This window comes from Callospermophilus lateralis, unplaced genomic scaffold (assembly GCF_048772815.1).
Source record: "Callospermophilus lateralis isolate mCalLat2 unplaced genomic scaffold, mCalLat2.hap1 Scaffold_1036, whole genome shotgun sequence".
Classification (NCBI taxonomy): domain Eukaryota; kingdom Metazoa; phylum Chordata; class Mammalia; order Rodentia; family Sciuridae; genus Callospermophilus; species Callospermophilus lateralis.
Window position 1 is genome coordinate 407,182 of NW_027510552.1, and position 10,711 is coordinate 417,892.

Genomic DNA, 10,711 nt, shown 5'->3' on the forward strand with positions numbered 1-10,711 from the left:
ATTAAATTCTTAAAATTACTTTCAGCATATTTCTTAAGTGTTCAGAAAAAAAGTTGCTATAGCCAATGTTTATAATCACTTGGCATTAATTTTTAATATCTGATAAATTTTAGAATTAAATTCAAGCTACTACCCATGAATGCTAAATCATCAATAAGGAAAATAGTTCTTCCAAATAACCTGTTTCATTTTACAATTGCTCCTTGAAATCCACTTTTTGATTGAAATTTTTAACTTCCCATTGATAGTTAATACATTATTACACTTAATTCAGTTCTTAAAATAGCTTCTAATAAAAAAGTTGTTTTCTATCAATGAAGGTGAAATTTGAAAATGCAGAAAATGTTAAAATTTTAAATCTTGAAAACTGCTATCTATTGATTTTTTAAATATGGAAACATTTCATTATCTCAATAAGATAATCAGACAAAAAAATGCCTGGTTTTGTGCAATACATTCTTTTGTTCTATCTTGTTTTGTTTTGCTTTGTTTGCTAGGAATCAAACCAAGGGTCTTGTGAGTTCTAGGCAATCAGTCTACAGGTGCTTTATTCCCCAGCATCAAGACTGGTTTAAGAGCAACTTCCTGAGAAAGTCACAAATATCTGTTCTTTATTTGGTAGTAGATGATTTTCATACTGATGGCACTGATTTTGGTATTTTGGTACTGATATTTATATTACTATTGTGATATAGACTTATAAGAACAATCTTGCTAGACTATTCTTTAGTCAGGAGAATATTAATTGTTATTATAAAAATCTTTAAAAATATGTTCTAATCACTTTCATAGCCAAATTTAAATAATCTTAACAGAAAATGGGGGAAATAGGATCTATGAAATCATTTTACATAACGAGCTAAGAGATGCTTTATTCTTACATAAGAATCAATATTTTTAGAAAAGAATCAAAACCTTTAATCACTCCTATCATAACCCCAAATTTAAATTACATAGTCAAAATGTGTAAAATTAAATAACCAATATATGCCTACCATACTTTCTCCATTGACAAACATATTATTATTACAGAAGATTTTCTTTGTTTTAGGAAATATTTTGTTTTAACAAATGATAAATACATATAAAATATATGTAATTATTAATAAACATAGACCTGCCTATGTATCACTTACATGAAATGTAAATATACAGTGATGTGGATAAAATGGGAAGTTATTCCTAGGAACACATAATCTAGCTCCTAGAGCATGTCAGGATGAATATGCCCTTTACAGTACTGCTGCTGCCCTGGAAATGAAAGCCAAGGCAGTCTGGTTCCTAAGGCTCAGGAATGGTATTGCCTTCTGCCATAACTCAGGAAGTACCTCTTTAAAAACCAGCTCAAGATGTATCTTTCTCTGTGGAACGACTTTTTGTCTCCATATATCTCTCCATCAGGACAAGCACACGTTTTTCCTGACTGCCCACTGTGACCTGATACATGGAGGGAGCTAGTGAGTTTTGCTGGTGCAAAGGCTATTCCCCAAGTCAGGTGTCAGCTAAGTCTGAGCTCTCACATTGCATGAAGGCATTACTAACTCCTCTATTTACTAGCTATAGGTCCTTAAGCAAGTTAATTAACTATATAATAATTTCCTCAAATGTAAAATAGAGATAGTAGTGTCTACTTCAGAGTGCTACTTTCAGGATTAAATGAAATGATATATGTGAACATTTATCTTGGGACATTGCACATAATACTTACTCATAAATATTGCATGTTCATATTTATATCTATTTTTCACTCAATTCAATCCCAGCACATTTCTTTCCCACATCTGATAGGCATATCTGAAAAATGAACTCAGACTTTACGAACTAATGTTAATATTAGCTTAAGCCATATGTAAAAACTTGGATGTGGAACCGATGTTATTCTGCAATCTGTATACGGGGTAAAAAATGGGAGTTCATAACCCACTTGAATCAAATGTATGAAATGTGATATTTCAAGAGCTTTGCAATGTTTTGAACAACTAAAAAAAATATTAGCTTAAGCAATATATATATATATATATATATATATATATATATATATATATATATATATATATGAAGTCAGCTTTTTTTTTCAAATTATATAAAAGCAGAATAAAGGTGGTATTAAAATCACATTCTGAGTTCATGTAAAATCAGTTGAAGCTATTCATCAAATTCTTCTCTTCCCTAGTATAGATAATGACTGAATTGAAATTTGAGGGACATCAAATTGAAATCAAATTGTTTGCCAGTCTTGCAGGACAATCTTGAACAAGTTGCTTCAAATACTGTGGCTCATTGTTCTCTTGAACTCCATGTTGGGGGAAGCCCCTTGTCTCTCATCCAGCCTAACAATGAGGACCCTGCACAGGTCAAAGAAGGATTATTTCCTAACTTCCTTAAACCTGTTAACAGAGAAATCAGGTACCCAGTTTTGTGTGAAGGCAAAATCTTTACATATAGTTTGTATTCTTCTGAAACGTATGCTATTTTTTAATAAAGAATATCTGTCTATTTCCTTAAATGAACTAGGCCCAGTGGTACAGGCCTGAAACCCAGCAGCTTTGGAGGCTATGACAGGAGGATCACGAGCTCAAAGCCAGCCTCAGCAACAGTGAGGCCCTAAGAAACTCAGTGAGACCCTGTCTTTTAGTAAAATACAAAACAAAATAGGGCTGTAGATATGGCTCAATGGTTGAGTACCCTGAGTTCAATCCCTGGTACCTCCCCCCCAATTTTTTTTCTTCAAATGAGCAATTCCTGTAACTCATCAGCTCTTCATGTTTCTTCACTTTTATGAACGAGGTGGCTGGCATATTGATGTTTTACTGACCACAGCACCATGCCAATAGCCCATGGCTTTCTGACTTGGCATGTACTATTTCATCCATATACATATCCTTCCTCCCCAAAGGAACAGTTATCAATTCTTAATTGTCCACTTCAAATACCAGTTCCCTATGGTCTGACCATTTGTAATGTTCTTTTCCTTGCAGTTCAAATAGCATTCATATTGCATTAGTTTATATCTATGAATCTTTATCATGTACTCCTCCACTTGGTCTGCATATGTGCATCTGGGGACTTTATCTTTTTCATCTTCAGAATTCTCACTTAATGGAGCATATCACAGATGTTCAACAAACATTTGATGCTACCTCTAAACTACAGCATCTACCAGTAGATGCCACCGAGGATAATGAATCTGATAACTAAATGCACGTGACTTGCTTTTGTTCCTGGCCATCCACAGAGTAGACAGTGCTGAATAGATGTGTAAAAACAGACTAATTGTTTTTCATCACCTTGACATTGCCTAAGTCTTCTTAATCAGAAAATGTAAGAATTAGAAACCCAGAAAACCAAAAGGAGCATCTTTTTCTATTCTGGATGGGAAAAGCTTATTATGTTTGGATTTGGTGGTGTCTTTAAGGATCTAATGGAAGGAACAACAGGCTTTGGCAGGGATGACTTCCTTAGTATGCTGTGAAGATTCTAGGAAATGAACAATCAAAGAAGAGATGATTTCAAAAGCCATCATGGAAGATCTCAATGGATACTAAACTAGACCAAATCTCATCACAAATAAACAACTTTGGGTAGGAATAATGGTTGGAAATATGCAAACATGGACCAATAACCAATTTGCAACTTTTGTTAAGACAAAGTGGATGGTCTTTTGGATTTATCACAGCTATTTATAAAAGTCCAGAGGGCTGTGGATTAAAAATAAAGTATTTGAGAATTGGCAAGGAGTATAATTTATGGGCTGATATCCAGAACTGAGGTCACCTTAAATGCTCAAAAAGGGCCCTCTGTCTCACTTTGGAGAACTGTGTTATGCATAATGTTAAAGGAAGAGAAGCCATATTCAATTGAAGACCAGAATCATCAGAGTCAATATGCACAAAGATGTCAGTTGGCAAGCAATATTTATCATGAATAATTAAATATAGGTTTGGCTGAAGCCAGACTCCAAGTAATTCCTTAATGTAAAATCAAACCCACTGAATAACCTCAAGGGAAGTTGCCCATGTTTTCAATGGAAACCCCAGTCCCAAGGATCTGGACATGGATCTTGGAAAGAGAAAAAACTGGCTACACTTGTGACATTATCACCAAAAAGCCCTGCCCACCTGCGCAGGGACTGAGATGCCCAATTTTTCGATTTTTCTCAAATCAAAAGCATATAAGTACAAAATGACAATTACTTTTTTTTTTTTACCAGAACTACACTTTTTTACCATAAATATTTGTGCTGTGTTAAGAGACACAGAGATAATAAAGTCATTGTCCATTTCTTCAAAGTGCACACATTATATTAATAATAATTACAGTAAAAGGATGAATACAACAGAATCAGACAATTCTCATGCAATATATAGAAAGACCTTTAACCTTTTTATTTAAAAAAAATATTTGTAGTTTTAGATTGACAGAATACCTTTATTTTATTTGTTTATTTTTATGTGGTGCTGAGGATTGAACCATGTGCCTCACGCATGCTAGGCAAGCACTCTGCCACTAAGGTATAGTCCCAGTCCCTCAATCTTGTTCTTTAATTGATTTTGCAATTTCAGGTTGCCTGCTTCTACATTTAATTTTATAATCTGTTCTGTCAGGTTTTACTGAAAAGATGGCTGAAATTTAGAATGGAATTGTGTTGAATCAAATATCAACTTAGAGTGAATTGACATTTAGCAATATTTAGTTTTACATCCCATGAATAAGGTATAATATCGGCTTTTATTTGGGTCTTCTTTAAAATTTTAGCCATACTTTCAGTTAAAAAAGTATTGGTTGATTTTTAAGTATTTTGTGTTTGGAGACATTACTATAATTAAAATTTAAACTTTACTTTCTTAGTTATGGATAGTGTATAAAATTCATCTGACACATATCTAAATATATTTTATATTTTACATACACATATAAATACATATTGTGATTTTTTGTGGTTTGTTGGTATGAAGGATTGATTCAATTGATTTTCAAAAGTTGAATAAGCCTCACATAACTCCAATAAAGCTCCCTGGATATGGTTATAATTTTTTAGACATTGTTGAATTGAGTTTGTTAATATTGTGTTGGGAATCTTTAAATCTAGATTTATAAGAAATATTGATTTGTAGTTTTTTTCTATTCCTCCTCCCTCTTTTTATTAAAAAAATTATATTGTCTTTATCTGCATTTAGTAATAGTAAGAGTCTCCAATGAGTTGAGAAATTTGCCTCTTCTGCTTTCTGCAACAGATTATATACATTTTGGATTAATTCTGCTTCCAGTATATTTTAGGATTCTCCAAATGAAGCTGTCTAGGATGGAAGATTCCTTTTTCAGAAAATTTTAAAATTATGACCTTAAATTTCCTTAGCACTTAAAGGATTAATCAGAATATCTTTTTCATATTGTGGCACTTTGGTAGTTCGAGGTTTTTGAGGATTGATCCATTTCTTCTAAATTGTCGAATTCATGAGGATAAAGGTGTTGACACTATTGTTCTGTTACTGTATTTTTAATGTCTGCAAGACATGTAGTGATAGTTTTTTTCATTCTGATATTGGTGACTTATTTCTTCTCTATTTTTATTTTTCAGTACTAGAGGTTTATACATGTATTAATTTTTGAAGGATCAGGGTCTTTTTTTTCCCATAGAGCTTCTCTATTGTTTTTCTATTTTCAATTTCAATGATATCTACTTTTTTTCTTTGTTATGTTCTTCCTTCTGATTTCCTTTGAATTAATTTTGCTCTTGCTTTTTCAATTTCCTGAAGTAGGAATGCAGTTTATTGATTTTAGATCTTTTTCATTTCTAACATAATCACTTGTGCTTTCAATGTCCTTCTCAACACTACTTTAGGTGCACTCCATCAATTTTGATAAGTTGTGTTTTCTCTTTCCTTGAGTCCTGGGTATTTTTAAATTTCTATGGAGACTTCCTTGTTGAGTCATGGATTACTTAGGAGTGTGTTGTTCAATTTCCATGCTTTAGAGATTTGCCTCTGGTTTTTCTGTGATGAGTTTCTAGTTGGATTCCAGTATGTTTAGATAAGACACTATTTAGTTTCAATTTTTTTTCCATTTATTGGTGTTTATTTCAAAACTCAGGGTATGGCCTGTCTTAACAAATGTTCAATTGACTCTTTTGCTATTATGTTCTACATATCAGCTGGCTCTGTGGGTTGATGGTGTTGCTGAAATTGCACAGATGGCCTCTGCCAAGATGCATGTAACTGAGGACTTGCTTATTTCTCCTTTCTATCCTTTCATGGGTTTTGGTTGTTTGTTCCATGGGTTTTGAAGCTTTGTTCTTTGATGCATATACATTTAGGACCATTATGTCTTCTTAGAAGATTGATGGTTTTATAATTCTGAAATGCCCCCTTTTGTCTATAGTAATTTTCTCTTGTTGAAACCTGTCTTATCAGATACTAAAAACATTCCTGGTATTATTGATCATTTGCATGGTGTCATGTTCCAACCTTCCTTTCGACCTACCCGTTTCATTGATTTAGAGTTTTTTACATGCTCCATAAGGTTGGGTCATATTTTCTTACATTGTTCTAACAATCTGTCTTTCTCTGCATATATTTAGATCATTTACATTTGAGGAAATTCTTATATGATCACACAAATCTGCAATATTATTATTCATTTTTATTTTTCATTTTTATGTATTTCCTCTCAATATTGTTTCACTGTTTGTGCTTTGAATTTCTGTGTATTGGACATATTCTAGAATTCCATCTTGACTTACTTATTTTGGAATATTTGAATACATACCTGTGTATATCGGTACTCTGGATATTTTAATACATATATGTGATATAACATTGACTGGTATCATTTACCTATTTGTGCAGGGGAGGGGACAGGAGTTGAACTCAAGGTCTTATGCATGCTGGGCAAGCACTCTACCACTGAGCTACACCCCCAGCCCATTTTTTAGGTATTATTTTGAGACAGTTTTGGTAAATTGCCCAGACTGGCTTTGTACTTGTGATCCCCCTGTTTCAGCCTCCAACAGAGCTGGAATTATAGGCATGCACCACTGTACCCAGGTCATTTTACCCTTTTTTCTCTATTGGAGATTTAACACAGGGACACTTTATCACTGAGCTACATCCCCAGCCCTTTGTTAAAATTTTTACTTTACACTTTTGAATATAGACATCTCAATTCCACTTAGATCCTTTGAATTTTCCCACCTGTGCCTTGAACATAAAATGGTGTTATCATTTGGAGGTTGGTCATTAAATAATATCTATTAAATTCATGAGAAAAAGAATAATAAAAAGCAAACAATGTGTATTCATGTTTCTGCTCTTTCTGTTCTTCATTTTTCCTTCCTGACACTCCAAGATTCTTTCTGTATTACATCCTTCCTATTTGAAGAAACTCCTTTAACTAAGAGTATTTCTAGAAGTAATTTGTGTCTTTTTTTTTTTAGTTTTTCCTATTTCTCAGTATTCCTGAACAATAGTTCCACCAGATTTAAATTTTATGGTTGGTAGTTGTTTTTTCTTTCAGCACCTCAAAAATAAGGTAACACTTCCTTCTGGCCTTCATGATTTCAGATGAGAAATGTGCCATCATTTGAATTAGTGTCCCTATCTGTAGGTGAGGCATTGTGTTTGACAGCCTTCTTCATTTTTAATTTGCAAAGGTTTAATTATGATATGCCTTGGGTTTATCATGATTTGGATTTGATCAGCTTCATGGACCTGTTTGTATCTTTAGCCACATTTGGAGAATTTTTGATCATATCTCTTCAAATAGTCTTTCAGCCTCACTCTCTTTCTCCTCTTCTTCTGGACCTCTGATGCTACAAATATTAGATCCTTTATTATTTCCTACAGTCCCTGAAGAGTTGTTTATTTTCCTATTTTCCTTCTTCTGTTCAAATTGAGTGAATTCCACTGTTCTGACCTCAGATTCACTGATTCTATCCTCCTCACTCATTAAGCCCAATCAGCAAGTTCATAAAATTTACACATTTTATTTTCTGGTTGTAGGATTCCCAATATCTTCTTTTTTATAATTTTGATTTCTTTACTGAGATTGTATGCATTTTTCATTGAAGTTTGTTTCATGGTAATTTGTATTTGATTGCTGAAACATTTTTATGACGATTGTTTTAAAGTTTCACTTATCGCAGTGTTGCTATCAATTGATTGTCATTTCTCATTCAAATCGTTATTTTCCTTCATTCTTGATTTTGGGGTAATTTTCAATTGCATTCTGTATGTATTTCTATATTGTTACAAGACTCTGGATCCTATGTAAATCTTCACATTTTACTGGTCAATCCCTTATTTAGCTTTAGAATATGGATCATGGATCATGGTCTACTGATTATGGTCCAAGCTATGGTTTCAATGACAGTTTAATATTCAGAGACTTTGGGATGTAATTTTGCTCTGCTTGGTTTGCCTACAAACTCTGGTGCCGTCCAAATTGACAAAAGAGTTTTTTGCACACTGGGCAACCAGATGTCTCTTGGTGAAAGGGGAATGAGGTGGGATTTGATTTTAGATCTTTTTCAGCTGTTGCTTTGGTATGTGTAGGTGAGGGAAGAGAGTGTGGGTTTATGGGTAAAAAACAAAGCTTCTAGACTGGGTCAAATAATATACTACAAGTGCTCCTGTAAGCTCCATATATCCATTTTGGTATCTTTGGGCAGAAATGGATAGTCTCAAGTATGTAAGAGAAAAAGAGACATCAAATGCATTTTTTATTTCTTTCTTTTTTTGGTGGTGTTGGGATTGAACCCAGGTCCTTGTGCATATGAGGCAAGCACTCTACCAACTGAGCTATATCTCTATCCCTATTAATTAAATTTTAAGTGTTAACTCAATCTTGCGTTTCTAGAAGATGGACTCAATTTCTTCAATTATTTTGCTCAGGTTTTGTGACAGAGTTTCTCAATGATACAACCTATAATTTTCTGTACTCACTCTCCTGTGGTTTATGTGTCATAAAATAGATGGAGGTGGACTCTCTCCTCTTTTGCATATAGACTGTGTAACAGTCTTTTTGCATCTTCATTGCATATTTGGTAGAGTTCAATAGTAAGACCATCCAGACCTCGAGGGTATTTTATTTGTGGAAGGTTTTATGATAATGTATTCAATTTCTCAAATAGCTATAGGGCTATTGAGCTTTTCTGTTTCACCTTGTATCACTTTAAGTCAGATGTATTTTTTTGGGAAATCTGTCATTTCTATTCAGCTTGTTAAATTTCTTGGCATAAAGTTGTTTGTGATATTTTATTATATTACCCTTTTAATGGGTGTAGGATTTGTAACTAACATATTAGATTTCTGATATTGGTGATGTTTGTTTTGGTTTTCCCTGACAATTCTACCTGGGAAGGTTGTTAATTTTGTCATTTTAAAGAACCAAAGATTTAAGTTGTGAATTTTTCTTGTTACTTCTCTGAGTTTTATTTTGTTTTTCTCATCCATCTGCTCTTTATTTTGTTATTTTCTTTCTTCTACTTGTTTGGGCTTACTCTGTTCCTCTTATTTTAGCTTCTTGTGAATGCACAATCCTTTTTCTTAAAATTTGTTCAAATTAGTTATACATGACAATAGAATGCATTTTGACATACATAAATGGAGTATAATTTCTCATTCTTCTGATTGTACATGATTAGAATCACAGGGGTCATGTAGTTATATATGCACATAGGTAATAAAGTCTGATTTATTTTACTGTCTTTCCTCCCCCCATTCCCCTCTCCTCCTTTCACTCTCCTCTGCCTAATTCAAAGTAACTTTATTCTTTCCTAGAGCCCCCTTATTGTAAGTTAGCATCAGCATATCAGGGAAAACATTTGGCCTTTGGGTTTTTTTGGGATTAGTTTATTTCACTTAGCATGACATTCTCCAGCTCTATCCATTTACTGGCAAATGCCATAATTTCATTCTTTATGGCTGAGTAATATTCCATTGTGTATATGTACCACATATTCTTTATCTATTCATCTGTTGAAGTACACCTAGGTTGGTTCAAGAGCTTAGTTATTGTAAATTTAGCTGCTGTAACCATTGATGTTCCTGTGTCACTATAGTATGCAATTTTAAGTCGTTTGGGTATAAACCAAGGAGTACAAAAGCTTGGTCAAATGGTGGTTCCATTCCAAGTTTTCTGAGGAATTTCCATACTGCTTTCTATAGTGGTTGCAACAATTTGCAGTCCCACCAGCAATGTATGAGTGTATCTTTCCCCCACATCCTTGGCAACATTTATTGTTGCTTGTATTCTTGACACTTGCTGTGAAAGCACAGTCTTGATACAAGAATTGGTACAACCATTGGATGCAGTGGCACATGCCTGTAATACAAGTGGCTCAAGAGTCTGAGGCAGGAGGATCAGAATTTCAAAGCCAGCCTCAGCAACTTAGCAAGTTCTCAAGTAACTCAGCAAGACCCTCTCTCTAAACAAAATATAACAAATGGCTAAGCATGTGGCTCAGTGGTTAAGCACTCCAGTATCCCCCCCAAAAAAAAATTGACACCATCATTGATAAAAGAATTTAAAGTTCAATCTTTTCACCTAGAGTGATTTTAGTTTCACCTCAAAAATTCTGACATATGTGTATATTTTATCACATAGCTCAAAAAGTTTTCTAATTTTCCCAATGATTTTTGTCTTTAAAACATGAAGTTACTTTAAAAAAAAATAGTTGTAGTTGTTAATGCTCCCTTATTTTATTTATTTATTT